Raw genomic sequence first — 19,539 nt, forward strand, 5'->3', positions numbered from 1 at the left:
TAATATTATACTTCCATCTACGCTCTCGTTTCTCCGATGAGTGCTACATGCCTCGCCCATCTTCCTTGAAAGCACGACCGTAAAGGATGTATTCGTAGCATCCATGATGTAATCAGTCAGTTGTATATTGAATGTAGCACGCATGAGGGAAAGGAGAAAAGCTGGCTGTCTTCTGGGTTGTTGCGCCGTCTGGTAGAAGTTTACCGACGTTTCAGAGGTCCTTGATGCAGCCGTCATCAGGGCCATTGTCGATGTCTAGCAGTTTGGAAGGCGCAACATCCCAAAAGACAGATGTCTTCATCGAAATAGTAAACATGTTATATGTTATTTTGTATTTTGTAAAAGAAATGCATTGTGACTGAAATATTGTATGCGTTTTGAATGCTTAATATTTTTGTGCATCACCGTGAGTCTGTGCAACTATGGTTTGCATTTACGAGCTTAGGCCTGCATTTCAAGAGTTTTATTTTTATTTATCAAGCTTTGGACTCTGTAAGGCTTTATTTAAACATCTGTCTCTTTACCCTTGTAACGCAAGTAGCCAGAAGTCTATCTTTTGAAGGAAATGTCTCGAGTTAATCTGACGGCTGGTATCCGCTTAACGACGTTGAGGTATGGAAGACACGCGACTGCAGCCTGAGACAGTCTGGGCAGCGTCATGTTCTCTTACGATTCGTACTGTCTTCTCTGACTTCGAGAGAATTTGTAGGCAACAGGTATTACAGACTTAATACGAGAGTGATTCAAGGCGAGAATGACCGACCCACAATTGTATTGAAGGCGGTTTGTTCATGGCACACCTAATCGGTTCAGTTGATATATATATATATATATATATATATATATATATATATATTAGAGCCGTTGGTAACTGAGTCAGACGCCATTCTCGCAGTTGCATTTGTTGTTACACGTAATTACACATTTTCTATTCACACACACACACAAAAAAATGTTAGAAAAAAAATTAATAATAGGTCCATACTTTGGGTTTTCTTAAAATAATTTATCAGTTTATTAGGAAGTTTTGAATTTTAAAAACATTTTTATAATAGACCTGTAATACCCAAGATTCCTCCGTTCTTTCCACAAGGTTCTCCTGAATGACGTGTTTTAGGAAAAGAGGTAGACTATATACAGATTTTCTTTCGGAAAGTCAACCTCAGGACAGATTTTGCCTTTTTGTATTTAGAAAATTAGGCTGAGGGCGTCAAATAAATTACACAACGATTCTTCTTAAAAATTATGAATACAAAAAATGCTCCTCTGGAAGAGACTAAACCGGGATTGTTTTAAAAATCGTATATTTTGAAAAATTGGCAAAGGGGTGCCAAGAAATAAACACGAGGTTTATGTGTGAGGTTTGAGGATTTTGCGGCGGTGAGGAAGATGTCATTCCTCCAAGGTTTGACGCCGTGTACACTCGTCGATAGATGAGAAACATACTGTCTTCATCTTCAGGGTTCCTAAAGAAGAAATATTAATTCTCGGGATGTCATCAGTGTTGTATTACAATTAGGTGTAATTTTTTTGAAATTGTGGCGCAAATAATGAGTCATTTCGGCAAGGATTTGCTCACTAGTGTGCTCGCTCCATGGCCTCAGCGGCGACGACAGTTTGCGACCCTCGGTGTCCTGCTGTGAACATACGACCTGGGGCATGCTTCAAGGCACCTCAATAATTCACAGTTGCAGGTGATTTAAGTATTTTATTCAGGCTCCCGGCGGAGCCAACCAGAAAGCAGTGATGGTCGACTGGAACCCATCTACGCCATTCTGCAAGGGGTCAAATCTGTCTGTAGGTGAATTAGGTTTGCTAGCAGTCATTCAGAAAATCATCAAAGAAACATGACAGACTTCATGGAGTACTGTCTTTTGCTGAGAAGCTAACATCGCGCTCAGATAGACAAAAAATCTTCCTTGTTTTTTGGAACCCAAACGTTTGTCACCGTAATCAAACCAACCAACCACAACTTTCTATCGTGAGACAGATGAATCCAATGCACACTATTGAAAACATAATTTGACTAAGATACATTTTAATATTATTCTGTTGTCTGCGACTAGGTCGTCGGAGCGATCTCTTCCCTTCAGGCTTTCCATTTACACTTATGTAAGCATTTATTATCTCCCGGATGCGTCCTACATGCTCAGCCCATCTCATCTGTCTTGATTTGATTATCATCGTAATATTTAATGAAGCATGCAAATTATGAAGAGTTTCATTATGTTGTTACCTTCATAATTCTTTCACGTTGTCTCTCTTTTGCCCAAATAATCTCTCCTAAACGCGTCTGATAAACCTTCAGCCCGTGTTCTCCCCTCAAAGCGAAAGACCAGGTTTCACACCCGCAAAAAAACAACAAGTTAATTTTTTTTGTATTTTTACTTACGTCTATAGATAGCAGTCGGGAAGACAGAAGATTCTAAGCTGCATGTTAGCAAGATTTGTACGAATTTAATCTTTTCTTAATTTCGTCGTGAAGATAAAAAATTCAGGCATAATTTAGATTATCACTTGGCTATTCTGTTATGAGTTAAGTGTTCACTGTATTAATTTGTTTGTGAACTTGTTCCCACACAATGAATATTGTGGAATGGACCCAACTTCGAATATTAATCTTATATAGACGGAGTGGTGCATAAACTGTCATTCATTGGTTTGATTCCAACCCGGGATCTAGGTCTACGGTATTTTGTGCTGTCCTCTGTAGGTAAAGACCTTGCAATGGGCTGAACCCTCTAAAGAGCTCTCCAACCCGGCTACCAAGCCAGGGAGTCTTACCAAATAAATAATGAGTCGTAGTTAACAAGGAGTGAATTCTGTAGCTAAATCATTCAGTTTTAAGAAAACTATCGTATCTCGAGATAGATAAAAATGCGAACTGAAACAGTTTCAGCGATTTCTCGCAAAATAATGAATGAGATAAATGTATACAATCTTGTTGATGACTTTATCACTAAATAAATAATCAGTCACAATTAAGACACAATGGAAAAGTAGAATCATATGCCACTATTGCGCGCAGGTCCTTCAGTGACTTTTCTATGGTGGAGCAGGAAACACGACGTTTCTCCGTGTTTTCATTGTTCGAAAAGACAAAGGAAGGATGTCTTAGTTGACAAGACGCCTCATCTGATAGCACGGGCCAGGAACTCGGCGCGAATTTGTAGATTACTCTGAATATTCTGAAGCAACTTGGCGTCTAACAAACACTGAAACTTTACGTAAGACTGTTTAATAACAAAGTGTGAAGATTTAAGATTATAGCTCTGTAACTTATGCTGTATAATTAAGAACGAAAACTTAAAGTAATATGATCTTTAGGATTTTCGAAGAACGCGTGTGTGTATTTTTCTCTGAGAGCATTCGTTCGTGTGAGCGTTTATGATTGTGGGTATTTTTCTGTGCGGAATTTTCATGTGGGCTTTTCTCGTGTGAGCATTTTTTATGTGAGCATTTATGACTGGCGTATTTTCATGTGGGCCTTTGCCATGGAACCGATTTTGTATCATGGTGTTCCTGGTTGGAATATGCTAATTGTGAGCTGACGTCAGAGCCAATTCCTGTCTGTAATGGAACAATATAAACTTGCGATTTGTGTCTGGTAATGACCATACGCACTTGTTAAATGATTGATGGCCTAGAATGAGGAGAACTGTGATGATGTTCCACTGAATGAGTTCGTTTCCAGTCGATAAAAAATCTCACTCGAAGCGAAGGGATTGGAACAAGTAATTCTCATAAATTCTACAGGTTTTTATATATCTTTTAAACCTTATAATATCAGAGTTTTGATTATCAAATTTCCCTTCTTCTTTGTATGTATTATCAATGATAGCAGACAAACCCCCCGTTGATAAAACGAAAATTTAATTTGATTAAGGTGGTTAAGGCAAGTCTTCTGGTGTTATGGGTTGTGATGCCGTCTGTAAAGTATTAATAGCTGTTAACGTTTCGGAGAAATATACCGTTTCTGTCTTCAGGGTAGAATTTCTAAATACACACAAAACTACACTGCGTTAAAATCACGAAGTCAACAATTCACGAAATTAAATTCATTCGAATCATCATATAAACGGTAGGAGAAGTTTACTTTTTCGCTGAAATTTTGAAATTGAATGTATTCGGAGCATAAGCAGCAGTTATACTGAGGGACTTAAATCGAAAGGTATGAACACTAAAATCTTAAAACTTGCAAGAAATTACATGAAGAGTCATGAAAGTAATTGAAATAAGAAAGTATAGAAAATCAGGCAATTTCGTGGAAACGAAGATGGCTATTTTTTGGGTTGTAGCACCGTGCAGTCTGGTGGAAGTTTCAACAGAACTCGACGCCGTGAGAACCTCAAATTCTACTTAATTTTGTGAAATATCGTGGCAGTTCTGATTATATTGCCGATGAACTTGATTTCGCGAAACTAAAATGAATACAAGAATGAAGCCGCTAAGGAAACATTTGTAAGGAGAGCAGAGATGTTATTAAACTATGATAGTTGATCAATTATTTTTCATGGACGTATAGTCGTTTAGCTCCTAAAATTGTTTAATTTTGTACAGATCCTGAAGACGTTTCTTGCCGTATATAAAAGACCCTAACCCTAGTTTGTATCCTGAGACGTTTGAGTCCAGTTTACAGATGTGTGCGACTTCTTTCGCGCGTGTGCTTGGGTAAGTTTCGCATTGACTTTGGTTTTGCATCGAATTTCGGAATAAGAGAAACAAAGCAATATCACGGATTCATGGCCCAAGGGACAACCAAACTGATATATTCATGTAAATTTCAACTTTCTTTCTATTCTCTCGTCTCAGTACTTTTACCTTGTTTCCTTCCTTTCGAGCGGAATATGTAAAAAAAAAAAAGGGAATAACTTTTTCCTTCATACACGGTGACATTGTTAAATGAGAAAACTGTGTAACTTTCTTATATAAGTATTTGGACTTAAGGAACTGTGTTTGTGGCGTATTCCATGCGTGATTACCTTAACACCGTTTCGGATTGCGTCACGTATCCATATGATAAACAAAACTGATTTTGTCATGCACATACTGCTACGTCTTCTTGATTTATTGTGGCTACAGGAATAATCATTCCTGCAACTGTCCGTGTTCGCTGTAGGCTGTGCTCGTGAATACCGATTCTGACTATAAATTTATCGTAGATTTTCAATAAACTAATCAATTGCTTTTACTTGAAGTTTGTATTCTTGAAATTAAATCCGTCTTTTAATTAGTCTTGAATTTATTAACTGAAACAGCCTTATTCGGAACAAAATTATTGTCAGTTCAGTGCTTATTATATGTCTAAGCCAACCTTTAAAATTTGATAGTCGCATGAACTTCTAAATGAGACAGATCTTGTAACATACTGGTATGATTTGGGATATTGAAAGTCTATTTTTAATCCGCTAACAAACTACTGAATCCTTCTCATAAAATTCCACAAACATTGAAATATTTCAAAATAAATTTATTTTATTCGAATCTATTAATATCTCCGTCAAAGCATATGGCTGGGTTAAGGCAAATCCGATCATGGGTGAAAATGTAGATTCCCTTAAAAACTTCCCCAGATTCGCGATGCAGAACGTTTCAGTTTGGTTCTCTGTACTCTTTGGGTTCACGATTATTTATTTGCGAATTGCGCAGCCACACCCGATCTCATTTTCTGCAAAGTTAAATCTTTCGATCTTGCCTTTGCCACATAATGGCTCTGCAACGTTTCAATGTAAATTTACGAAATGCACACATCGACGTGGAATCCCAGAGTAGCTTTTTCAGGTTCTTACTTGACCTCCGGAAGTTCGGTTACAATACATCGCGGAAACTTCGTATATATTCTGCTTAATAGGGTCGAAACTTACAGTAGAAATAGATGCAAAGCACATATAAATATCAGAGACTTTTTTGTTACTATTAAAGCCTGCTAAAATATAAGCGGCTTATCCTATTTACTTTATACAGAGTATACTTAAAATATAGAACGATTTCTGTAATACGTGATCGGTCTAATATCTGTCAGGAAAATTTAAAGGATATTTCCTGACGATAAGGATATAGTAACAGAATCAGACTACGCTTTGTAAATGAATATAGTTCAATTAATTTGCTTTCACTTGCTTACGATCTCCTCTAGACTCTGTGACAACTGCACATTCATTAACTTTCAGTTTGTTGTAACTAATTTGTTTTAACTGTAAATAGACTCAGTTTTTCATATTAAAAGGGGAACTTGTCGGTGTAGAGGTCCGCAAGAAGCCTTATTAAAGCTCTACTGACATGATACCAGTAAATTAAATTTGTACATGGAAAGCAGTATATCTGAAATGTAATTTAATCAAGCTGCCTTTATATCATTCTGCTGATTTTTTTTTTTTATTTTCTAGAAATACGTACGGGCACATACATTTCCTCTCTCTTTCGTAAAAATCACTGAGTGTTTAAATTAATCATTTATTATTATTATTTTTATTATCGTCATCGTATCATCAGAATCATCGCCATAGTCGTATTGTCGCATGACGAACAGAATATCTGTCTACGAACCTCCGGAAAATACTTTTGAAGTTAATGAAATTCTGTGATAATATCTTCTTCAATTTGTGCGCTGTTCCCAGAACGGTAGTCTGCAGTCTTCAGCAGGGATATAATCTATGCATACACATTCTAAGTTATCATTTAAGCGTTTGTTTGCATTAATAATAGTATTACCTTATTATTGAAAACAAAATTTTCTTTAGATTCATCTCAACTTTTGCCTGGAATTAAAGAAATCGAGAATATAAATTGTCGGTAAAGACGTAATTCTTCCGAGATTTGAAGGGGCGGTATTAAGGTACAACTTCAGACAGAAACTTGCCATTAGAAATCTGATCTATTATATAACTCTATATCTATCAATTTGCACCAATTACTTTAACAATTAGTAAATCTTCATTTTGTATATACTATTATTATTATTATTATTATTATTATTATTATTATTATTATTATTTCCTTAAAAGGCACCAACAAGTTGATATTTGTAACGGTGAAGTGCATTGATTTTTTTGCGGTGTGGAATAATTTCTTGAATAATGTTTACGCAACCAAAGGGTTAATGTGTTAGACTGTATTTTTTTGAAATTATAGATTCTCACGGCTGCGAGAACGAACAAGACTGTCATCTGGAATGTTACGCCATTAATCTGTCACTCTGATGATTGAGACAGTAGACATTTATGAAACGTCGGTAATCATCTACCAGCCTACATGGCAGAACATGCCACAAGACAACTATCTTCAACCAGAATGTCCTTTTAATACTGATACACATTCTGGAATTGTCCCCAAATACAAAGCTTCCTTCGATTGGGCAGCTGGCGATCTCGTGGTAATAGTACGGACAGTTTGTTGCTGTGGAATTAATCTATATTCAGTCATTGGCTAGCGAGCCATGCCATGATGCAGAATAATGGGAGTTTCTTGGTATCTCCTATGGTATTTTCCTGATAGAGAGGAAAGAATGTGAAGATTTCCGTCTTCTGGGTTGTTGCGCTGTGTAGTCTGGTCGATGTTAACCAACGTTTCAGAGGTCATTATGCCTTCGTCATCGCCCAGACTACACAGCGCAACAACCCAGAAGACAGATATATCGCCCTGATGACGGAGGCAGTATGACCTCTGAAACGTTGGTTAACATCGACCAGACTACACAGCGCAACAACCCAGAAGACGGAAATCTTCATACTCACCGCTGTGAGAACCTCAAGTCTTACACCAGGAAAGAATCTAGTTGTTGTTTTAATACTTCAAAATTCCACTACATTTCAGTCAAACTTAGCCATTATACATTGAAGTTAATAAATTAAGAATACAAGTTTTTGCAGATACAGTCCTTGTTATAGTGCCATTGTATTTGAATTCGTTTCACTGATTCTCAGCTGATTCGAAGGTTCTGAAGTGTAAGCAGATATATTGTTTCCTCCTGTTTAATGTTTGCATTATTTCTGAATGTCCATATAAATCAGCTTTGAGCTGAATGCCAGCTGTTCACAGTACAATTGAGCAAAGACTTTGCGTGATACCACTGGAAATACGGACCAGTGAGCTGTATGTAGGAGCTTACGTTACACTGCAAATGAAGTATTTCTGTACGGCACGCACTTGAAAATTATACTAAACACAATGCGTATACACAAAGCAGGAACGATATAATGACTAACATAGAATTCATACAGGTCAATTAGAACTGCAAATACAATCAAGTTAAAGCCAAAGTAATACACGTGGAATTTTTGTTAGGAAACCTCTTGGTAGTAGACCACAAGAGAAAACTCTTCAATAACAAATTTAATTTACGTAATTTCAGTACTTAGTAGTTATGACTTTCGCAAATATCGGCTGTATGCCAGTATTTTTTTTGTGCATATGTGGAAAGAATACGTAACAATGCAGCCTGCATAAAAATTACCCCCTGTTTGTCTTCTGGAAGTAGTTAATAAATTCGATATTTTAATGAGAATGATTTAATTCTTGGCCACGTTAATTGTGTGTGTACTGCTTTCACGCATTGTTACGTTCTCAGCTGCTATTAGCTCCTTGACTGCTTTTAGTTAATTATAAATGAGTACGCGCTTTTGGAAACCCGCGTCTGAGTTGACTCCGCGTCTAATATCGGTGAGCGAATGGCCCCGGGGGGGGGGGCGGTGTAGAGGGGAGAATCTATTGTTATTAATGCAGTCCTGGTTTCTCAGACTTTTCCGCCCCTCCTTGTGAGAGCTAAAGTGGCGTATGTGAGTGTTCTACATTACACCTGAAGGAACTGCTAACTTATTTGATTTTATTCTTGCTTTATATTAAATTTGTACAGTATTCAGCTTTCACGGATGTGAATGATGTATTCTAATTGGGTTATGTAACGACTTATTTTAATTATTGACGTTTGTATAGTCAAGAGAGTTACTGGTTAATGTTTTTATTCTTATATTAATTATTTAACAATTTAAAACCCACTGAAAAATATATGTACCACCTGCTTTAACAATCAGACTTAAAGATCATTAACCAATTGATATTTGTAGTGGGGAAGTGTCTGTTTTCTTTGCGGTACAGACTGAATTTTTGAAGATTATTTAGACGAGCTTCGGTTTCAAGTTGTTAAAGATGTAATTTCATCAGTTGAAATTTGTGTTGCTTAACATTAGTGAGAGAAATAACTGACAATTTTATTCTTAGGCTGTATTAAATTTTTAGTTAAGTATTGACTCATTTTTAATTTGATTAATTATTTCAAATTCATTTACTTATTTACGTATATAGATATTAGTTTAACTCTTCGTTCATTCTTTAATTAATGTACCGATATATTTATTTACTGGATATTTTAATTAATTTTGTTGATTTATTATTCATTCACATATTGATTAATTTTGTCTGTTTGATATTCCTCCTTCATTTCACTTATTCGTTATCCTTCTATACGCCTCAGTACTGTTTGTGTGTACCTTGAGTTGGTTAAACTTCTGCTGTCTTAGTTGCAAATAGCGTTAAGCAGATTTGTTGAGTGGCATGCACGAGGGACGAAGACACTTGTAACAGAGCTCCGAGAACAAGTACTGCATGAATATCATTACGAGAGCCAATCCCCGAACAGGCAATGGCGTCAAGCTGTCCTGGAAGAACTTATGAGATTTATGTGGGGTGACGTTGAGTAATGGTGGCTGAACATTTCTTGTTCCCTTTTAGTTGAGCCAGGATTGAAAGGGGATGCGTCTCTCGTCTTCAGAAGAACAGGGTTAGTAAAATCTGACATGAAATGTTAACATTTGTTACGTCTTAATTTGCCTGCAATGCGTGGCTTTGCTACTTAAATGACGATGTACTGTGTGTTTAGATGCTTTAAGTATTGTATTTATGCATTTAGAAAGGAATACAAGGAGAATGGAGGAAGAAAGTATATTAACGAAAGCCAGAATGAGGCGAGAGCGAAAGGTAGAGTGGAAGAAAGAATCTGATTAAAACATGGGAATGAAGGAGACTGTGATGGAGGAAAAAAATACTAAAAAATATAAGGTAAGAAAATTTAAGACAGAGAGAAAGAAGTACAAATACGGAAGAAAAGTATGGAAAGAGGAAGAGGGAAAAATGAAGAGAGAAAAGGAGAAACAGAACGGTGTGGAAAAAACGCGACCGAAAGTAAAACGAAGAATGAGGAGTTAAGGCAGGGTCGTGTTTGGAAGTTTATGTGGACAGGGCTCCGTTAACTTCAGCGGGGAATATTATGTAGGGTACCTGGTGCAAGCACCGGGTGCTGAGCCGTGCTGAGTTATGTGGCGCCCTCAGAGGACCTGCAGCCGTGCGATTAGATAATGCCAACCAGCTCGCCATATTTCACCCGTCACCCGAACAGCGCGCCGTACAGACACACACATTCACCCACCACACGGTTCTGATCTCTGCGCTTTGCTACGTGACCCTTGTCTCTTTGACTGTCGTGTTTACAATGACAACTTCTGTACTCCATTTTCACACGATAATGCATAAAATGAATGTGTAATGGCGGTGTGTCTTTTCATCAGCTAGTTTCATGTCCGACATTAATGAACGTATTTTGAGGACGGGGCATGTAGCGCGTATGGAGATGCGACATGCCGCAAAATGTCGTTTGGCAAGCCTGAAGGGAAGATATGACGGAAGACCAAGAGGATAATATTAAAACTGATTTGAAGGGAACAGGGTTGGAGTGTGAAATAAATTCGTGTGGCTCAGAATAGGAATCTGTGACAGGATCTTGTAAACACATTAGTGAGCCTTCAGGATCCATAAAAGCAGCGGAAATTACTGACTAGCTCAGCTACTAAAACTTCTCAAGAATGGCTTTATGTATCCTATGGAGTTAGTTATTTTAAGTTCCTGTTAATTGATATACTTATATCATGTGATTAATACAAGGCATCTCTATTTATGTAAAGTTAACAATGCAATTTTTAATTACTAAGAAGAAATCTCATCATACAGAATGCTTACGTATGCTTCGTTTAGGACGGAAGTATTTTCTTGTAAACGTGAATCCTTGTTATTTTGACAGAAATATCCATGGAGATGAGTTTTTCTTCTGGGAATAATTGTCGCTCTTCTGGTCCAAAAATAGTGTTTACAAAACTTCTCAGAATGATCTTAACCAGTTTTATTTTATGCTCTGTAAAGTGTCAAAGTTGAATACGCATCTGTCGAATTTGACCTGTGTTATAACGCCGTATGGACTCTTAGGTATGTACGTAAATTTCGGAAGAACATGCTGCCACCATCTTGAGAACTGAAGACCGACATTGACATCTTCACCGCCATGAGGAACTCAAACGTTACTCAAAGCAGAATTATTTCGATTTATCCCATTCAAATTCTCGTGCCGTCTTCATTCTTATTTCAAATTTGGAGGAATTTATAAAATAATGGCACCAGTACGTGTCATTCTGACAGTTCCTTCTTATTCGTGAGCCCTGCTTACTAACTCAAGGTTAAAAGCGAATTTATCCCGCATTCAGAAATACTGTTTTAAAGTCGTGTACACCTTTCAAGGAACAAGGATGGAGTCAAGTACTGTACTGCGAAAAAAAATGGTTATGAGATTCTTGACAGAAATAGTGCCTTAATGAAAACAGGCTTTGAAGAAGAAGCTCTCAAACTTTGCTGGAAGCGCCATGATATTAAATTTTCTTTCTCCGCGCTGTATGAGTGTTAAAGCGGCGATAAAGTAGAATTAATGGTGACGTTTGTTGCGTATTAACGACAGTAAATTTAAATTATGAATTATTAACAACTGAGCACAGTGCATAATTCATTATCAACAGAAACCGCTGGGCCTTTCGTCGAGTCAATGATTCATGAGAAGAGATTTAAACAGACGACGAAATTTGTCTCGTAATAAACATGTGTTTATTTAAGAAGATGGCTGTCTCCTGGTTGTAGCGTCGTGGTGTCTGATAGAAGTAGAAGTAAGATTCTTAATTCATCGCCCTGATGATGGAGGCAGCAAGGACCTCTATAACTTGCCATCTTCTGAGGCATCACCATGAATACCTGAAATCCTACGTAAGTTTATTTGGAAATATTATGGCGTAAGGGGTATACGCCCTTAAGTGTGTATGAGTGTAATGATGATATTCAGACATTAAACGGACAGAGAGTCTATAGCAGAGGAACTGATAACATTACAGTTTGTGTTTTGACGTATTGCGTAGATATTTAGTATAATTCACCTCTCTTAAAAGGTAACCATTAAATTATGTTTACCTTGTGTAACTTTGCTTTGTATGGTTACTGTTTAACACGTGATAAATTATACTTTTCAAATAATATTAATGGCCCGAACATGTAGCACGCGTAGAAAAGAGAGAAGAAAATTATTTAAGATTTGAGATTTAATTTCGGTGAAGGGTCGTGTGTAGATTTGCAGTGCCGAGGCGACGGACAAACAGGAACTCCGTCTCCATGTCTTGTAGCTGGACAGCTTTGCTTTTAATGTCGCGAAACTTTTTGTGTCCAACACACAAAAAAAGTTCGTTCCCGTCAACAGTCATACGTTACTAATATCCGACGTGTTTTCAAAACGCGTTCTATGCGACGTGATTAAACCTCACGTAAAACGTTCCGGTCTGGACCCAACCCAAAAACTTGCCTATTGTAAAGAGTTCGCAACATCAGGAGGTAAGATGCAAAGTAGAGAAAGCAACTATGATGCATCCGCTTAAAGTCTCTTCTGCAGGCTGCTACAGTACATAATACTACGCCAGGGGCGAAGTCTGCTGCCTTCCGCGTATGTGTACAGAGATCCGTGAAGAATGGGGCCCCCCAGGGCGAAAGCAAACAAATCACGAGACAAATTAGCTACACTGGCATGCAGTGTAACATAGGAAACAGAAAAGCAAGGAAGCAAGATGATGTCAGGGGGGAAGGGGGAGGTGCCAGCTGGGGGAGCATCGGAGTAGAGAAAGATCTTATCGGCCTGGTGGCAGAGTCTTTGGTACAAGAGTCATGACAGGTACACGGCCTCCCTGCTAAACTTAAGCAGATAGGCGCAATTCCAGTCAGTGAACGATACTTGCAAATTTTGTTCCTTTCTGTCAAATACACAATCTTGTCCCACTTGAAAATGACCTTAAATGGAACTTGGGCTATAAATTTTCTCAGAAACTTCTTGTATGAAATCATTTGTAAATTTGCATGGAATGTAGGTCGTGTTATGACGTATAATTTTACCCCCACAACGTTAAAAATACAACAAAATAAAGAAATAAAGAAATAAAAATATTTACAATAAGCATCGGTTTATCTGTAAGCTAAGTAAATGAACATAAAATTCAATGAGTCATTCAGAATATCAAAGACAACTGTAAAATACGTATGAGTCCTTTAAATTGAAGTCAACTTACATGTGGACAAATGAGGTGTATGAGATCTCCATCTTGAGTTTATTTTTGTTGTGTGACATTTGATGTCTTTACGGAGATGAATACGACTTTGCTGTTCTTCTGCGTTGTGGCGCCGTGTAGACTCATAGGTAGATACCGACGTTTCGGAGAAACGCCCTATCTCCAAATTGAGGGCTGGAGTTTGAAGTGCAGAGTTTATAGAGGACCAGCCTTCCTTCTGGCATTATGTAAAGTCTACACTTCCCAGAGTATAAACGAACGTGTGATGGAGATATAATACATCAGTTTGCTTGATAAATCTCAGGGATAAAGATAGAGATATCTACCTACGAGTCTACACGACGCCATAATCGAGAATAACAACATCGTCGTTCATTACGCCGTTTGTACAGAGAAGGCATAAATGTCTATTAAGATATTCCGTAGTTTGTGGGTCTGCCCTTATGGGCGGAACTGTAATGTTCTGTCAGTGAATAATGGCGTAACTGTCAGGTCCCTAAGTGTTACAATCCGCTGTGACGTGGATGTAGCAGAATTGTAACTTGAAGTCTCGTTTGTGTTTCTGCACGTAAAATAGACCTGGAGGTATCCGGGGTGTCACAAAATCTCGGACCGGCCTGAAGCTGATTTGGTTTCAAGTTAATTACTCGTACAACTAAGGACAAGTTAAAAGTTGAGATTCGAGGTTCTCACGGCAGCGAGTATGAAAATTACTGTCTTCCGGATTGTTACGTTACGTAGTCTGGCGACGATATCATCGCCCTGTTGATAGAGGAAGCAGGGACCTCTGGTACGTCGGCAATATTCTACCAGACTACAAATTAGTTAGTACAGACTTTGTGCAGAAAGACGCTGATCCGTACTTAGACCATTCGCAATTTCAGCTCGATCTGAATTTAATTAGCAAGATGTTTGTCAACACGTTATTTCATTATAGCACTGTTATCTAATTCAATGTTAAGCGGTGGCTTGAATTACGTGTAGGATTAAATAAACCTGTGCAGAATAAAAGAGAAATATTGTATCGCAGTCTATGGGCATTTGTCAGAAATATTGCCTTAATACGGACATTCATAATCCTTCAAAGCCCAATGGAAACTATATTTTCCACTTACTACTGCAGTCACTACCATTTCATTTTGTTTCTGAGTTTCGTATGATACTCACTGCAAACCGATTTTTTTTCCTCAACTACCGTTAAACAGTTGGTATTTGTAACGGTGAAGAGTTGAGTTTTCTTTGCGGTACGGACTGAATTCTTAAATGTTATTTATATGAGATTTTGCTTCAAAGAGTTAAAATTACAGCACACTATCATTTCGTGGAGAGCTTCGTATTTTTTAATTTGATTAGCTATTGTTTCGGTGATAGAATGAAGGAATGTTAAGATGGACGGGCCACGCAGCACGCAGGTAGAACTGAAGAAACGTATAGAAATTAGATGGGATTTCTTAAATTAAATAAAAAAACTTATGAAACTTAGTAACAAGTAAGACAGTAACATTAAGTATAATTTACCGAAATTAAATGTGATGGTGTAGATTTTGTTCAAGTGGTTGAGTATTGGGACCAACGGCTAACGTTCCTGGTCACGATGGGATATTTTCTTTCTTCGTTACGTCAGATGTTCCGTGAGGTCCCCACCTTCCCTTCTAACTGGTTTGGGGGTACGACGTTTTATTGATTATCTAGGTTTCCCGACTAATTTATCCAATGAATTTTCCATTTCACCCATGCGTGCTCTATATCACATCTATTTCATCCTTAATTTTATGATCCTATGATATAAAAATGGGGAGTTCAATTTATGAAGCTCCTCGTTGTATTAGAAATGTTTTTCCTTTCTGTGTGTTTTTTCCTTCGAGATCCTAGTCTATTGTATAAAGAGTTATGAAAACATGTGATGACATTTATGAAACTGATACGAAATTCATTTCAAAATGTGGAGATTTAGCCCATATATTTATAGCAGAGAATTTTGATACTTGAACAGCCTGGGTTTACGATCTGTGTTTGAGAAATGTAAATCGTAGACGTCTGCTCTCGTATTCCGCCTACTTTTCATCTTGTACAGTGAGAGACGCGACGCGAAGCGACGCGACGACTGAATTCCTTACCAGACGTCTTGTATTGCCCTTTAGAGTTCTGATCTTGCTGCTACTTGTTGCTTTTTCGGTGCACTTTAATGTTTTGCTGGGGCGTGATGGCCTAAGTGAATTAGAACCTACTCTGCGTTTAAAATTGTAGCGAATTTGCTCCACGTTGCATTTTACTTATTAGACTGACACGGAGAATATGAAGATACTCGAGTGAGCTGCATCCAGTGAACTTGTAAATAAACATTAGGCACTTACACAATGTGATTTTTTTTTAACCTGACACGCTCTTCAAAGTTACACAATTTCATATGCGTTTACTTGTCCCTTCTGATAAACTTTGAGCCAGTTAAGATAAAATGTATTCATGTAGTCTGGTGTTTATATAGTTTCACTACACTGGTGAAGACTCCAACGTTTCAATTTCCTTCTGTTGATAAAACCAACATGACGGCCTTGTCAATTTCCGTAGTGGGAGTAACTTAATTGTTGAGTCCTGAAATATACTGTCGCAATAGAGTTCCAGAACGTTTTCAGCTGTTGTGGACACACGTTTTGTTTGTATAGAATATTTAACAGCGTGGTCGCCTTGCGAATTCTGCATTTAACTTTTGGCTTACTGGATGCATCTACTAAGATATCAGGGGTAGATGTGTGAAAATTTGTATGGATCCACGTCATAAACGTAACTACGAATCCGTTTAAAAACAAGTTTTATGTTAAACTGCTACGGACATTGCAACTGTGAACCTTTGATGTTACAACACAAGATACAAATGCGTTAATGCAAATTGAGAGAGGAGTGATCAGTAAATAATATCATTATTACCTCATGATAGTAGCATTCTCAGTCTGTAAATGAAATAATATGAATAAAAGTATACATGAAAGGTCAGTCTAAGAATTTGGAATTTTTGGAATTAGTGGTAAGATTCTAACTGAATTCGAAAAACTTTGATTTCGCGTTTTGTCCACGAACCTTACAGATGTGACGCTTATACTGTACATAAAAGCGGAGAACGAACCCACTTAACCTCCTTCACCGCTGAGTGATGTCGTGGTTTGACGAATGGAAAACCGTGTGGAATAGCACGGTAGTTTATTGAGGAACGGTCTGTGACGTAGTACCGCCATCATCCCTATAATACGCTTAGATGTTCTGCTGTCTTCCACGTCTCCTAACCTTTTTCTTTCCTGTCTCATCTTTGAACCCTGGATTCACATTTTACTCCTTTTTATATACGCATTTTTTCCCGTCAAGCTTGTTTCCCCACGTTCGACGTCTGGTATTCGATCTCGCGACGGTATTGAACAGCGTACGAGGATACGGGTTTGTTAACAACAAGCAACTTGTCAGACTCGCTGAATGGATGGATGCAGGTATCTCGAATGAGAAACGTTTTGTTCGTGATACTTGGCTAACTTTTTTCTAAATTAGCCATAAACGTTACAAATTGTGAATATTTAGGTAGACGGTATAAGGTCATATTTTGCAAAGTTAACATTTTCGATGTTGCCTACGTCATTAATATTGATATTTATTTATTGCAGATAAAATCTTTTGTAAAAATAATCGCACTACAGACATCACACTGTTCCGAATCATGAATATAATTTCTTTTTATTCAAATAAATTTAATTAGTCGATGTCGAAAAAATTTTCCACTAAAGTTGCACATATTAATGAAGTAGGCGATTAACCTTTTATCGCGAGCCTTCTCTGAGCCAACAGTAGACTTGAGATTGCCAGTAGGCTTATGTGTGAATAATACCGACTCGTATTAAATTTATTTTACAACATTTATCTCTGGTTTGGATGTGGAGATTTTTCTCAATATGTTTTCTATAACATGAAACGTGTTAACAGATAAGAAAATGAGTAGAGATGTACGGCATCCCCATTGTGCATTCATTTTAAGCACTCCCTGCAGGGAATGGATAAATAAGTGCGACATCAAAGCGAGACTACTTAATTCGGAATTATAAAAGTAATGAAGCAAGCCCCCGTGAGAACCTGAAATGTCATTTAAGAAGCTACTTATACTGCTATAACTTCCCGTCATATTCAACATTTTACATTCACATGCGCCGCCCGAAGCCATATTGAATCATAAATAGAAAACTTCAATTCCAAAAAATAGCCGAATCCATTTTTCACGTTTTCAATCTGAGTATAGTTTTCGCAACTTCTCTCGGTTCGGTTTCCAAAAAAAACAGTTTTTAAAGTGGATTGGTCGAGTTTCGGAACTTCACTGTCAGAGAAACTGATACATTTGAATGTTTATTTGCTGGGTTACGGAGTAGGAGTTACAAAGAGAAACTGTTTCGAACACATTTTGGAAATGAACGAAGACTGTCTTCTGGGATATTGCACCTTATAGTCAGTCAGAAACTGACCGACGTTTCAGAGGGCCTTGGTCATCTTTATACTCGTCGCCGTGACAACTTGAAATCTCATAACGAGAACTAACTTTTAAACAAATTTGTATGTTACAAACCAGAAATACTCACGCCAGAGAATCAGGAAGACACATGACAAGACGGAAAAATGAATTTAACTGAAGACTGGACGGGCCAGATGGCGTAGTCTGCGAAGAAGAAGACTGTGAGGCCCTTCGCTTGTAGCTGAAGACACAAAACCTGGCTGGTGACGTAAACCCCTTGTGGTTGGCCATCTAAACCTCCTCACCTCTGCCTTCGTTAAGTGTTTTCATATCGATGTTTTATGGCTTACGGCAGATTATATAGCTTGTTAACGTGAGATGTCACAAAGTGCTTCTTTACTGCGTCTTGTATTACCTGAAAGGTCACTGACTGATGAGTCGAAATGGTTCGGTCTCACGTGGAACAAATTATTCAGGGCTCGGGGGCCGATTTCAACCCCTTCTGTTGTTCGACGACATACATACAAGATGTGAAATTGAAACGCCGGTCGGTGGGGATAACGAGGGGGGTGGATTCGTTGCGTCAGAGGGGTGGCAGCCGGGAGATGGTGTGTGTCGTTACATTATCCCGTCAACTTCCCGCTGCTGCTCCGACAGCAACGAGCAAATGGAATAATTAATGACGGCTAATTGAGTTGCCTGGTTATATAGGAGAGACAGTGAGAAAGCGTAGTCGCTCTGTCCGTCCGTCCGCCCGTCTGTATGTTTAAAAGTATTTGCTGACTGGGTACAGTTCAGCCATCATAGCGATCCAGAAACTGTTCCCAAGTCCTGTGCCACGAGAAATGTAATATATTATTCTTTGAAAAATTAAGTTCGGTGAAAACATACTTTGGAGATTAAAACTTGCAAAATTATGAGTTTGTCTGTCGTTTTGTGTGGGTGTGAAACTTGGTTTCTCACATTAAGGGGGAAAACACAAATTGAGGGAGTTTCAGAACGAGGTACTGAGGAGAACATTTGGACCTGAAAGGGACTGAAGTCCAGCTGTTCTGAAAACAGTAATGAACCTTCAGTTTCCAAAGAAGTCGGGGAGTTTCTTCATTAACCGAATGAAGAAGGTCGTTGAGCCACGGAAACAGTTAATATTGAAATAATGTTATTATGAATTAAGCTTTGTTTCTGTGGCTTGCAGTCTTCCATTCTGTATGGACCTACGGGTTGAATCCAGTTGCTTCCACACGTATGCGTTCGTGTTTTTAATTCCGAGGAAAGGGTCTAACCCTGCATGCCGCACGTGAATGCCAACAGAACAGAAGCAAATCTCTGTCCAGAACGCTGTTGTTTAATGACGTTACAATGAAAATACCGGAATCAAAATAGAGACTCTGGTGTTTTATTAAGTTGGTTTTGTCACTGCAGTAACAAGCGCGTCTTCTAATACCAAAGAGGGAAAGAGATGTTTCTAAATTAACGTAGGCACTACAGACAGGCAATGTTCTGAGATGCACAAGCCGAAGGTTTCACAAAATTAGATACAGTTTGGCCTCTTGAGTAGGGGTGGGGGGCACGTACTCGGAACAGAAGGGGTGGTTCTCACGGGCGACGAGTATGAAGAAGAGATTCATCTTCAAGACGCGATGGCGG

General features: G+C 38.2%; 1 protein-coding gene across 5 annotated transcripts in view; it reads left to right on the forward strand.

Annotated features, from left to right (window-relative positions):
* The window catches only part of Dscam3 (Down syndrome cell adhesion molecule 3), a 218,137-nt gene that overhangs the window by 90,108 nt on the left and 108,490 nt on the right, over positions 1-19,539 (forward strand). The window lies entirely within an intron of this gene.

This window comes from Zootermopsis nevadensis, unplaced genomic scaffold (genome assembly GCF_977971745.1).
Source record: "Zootermopsis nevadensis isolate Lab colony 2312 unplaced genomic scaffold, Znev_1.0 Znev_ptg000017l, whole genome shotgun sequence".
NCBI classification, from domain to species: domain Eukaryota; kingdom Metazoa; phylum Arthropoda; class Insecta; order Blattodea; family Termopsidae; genus Zootermopsis; species Zootermopsis nevadensis.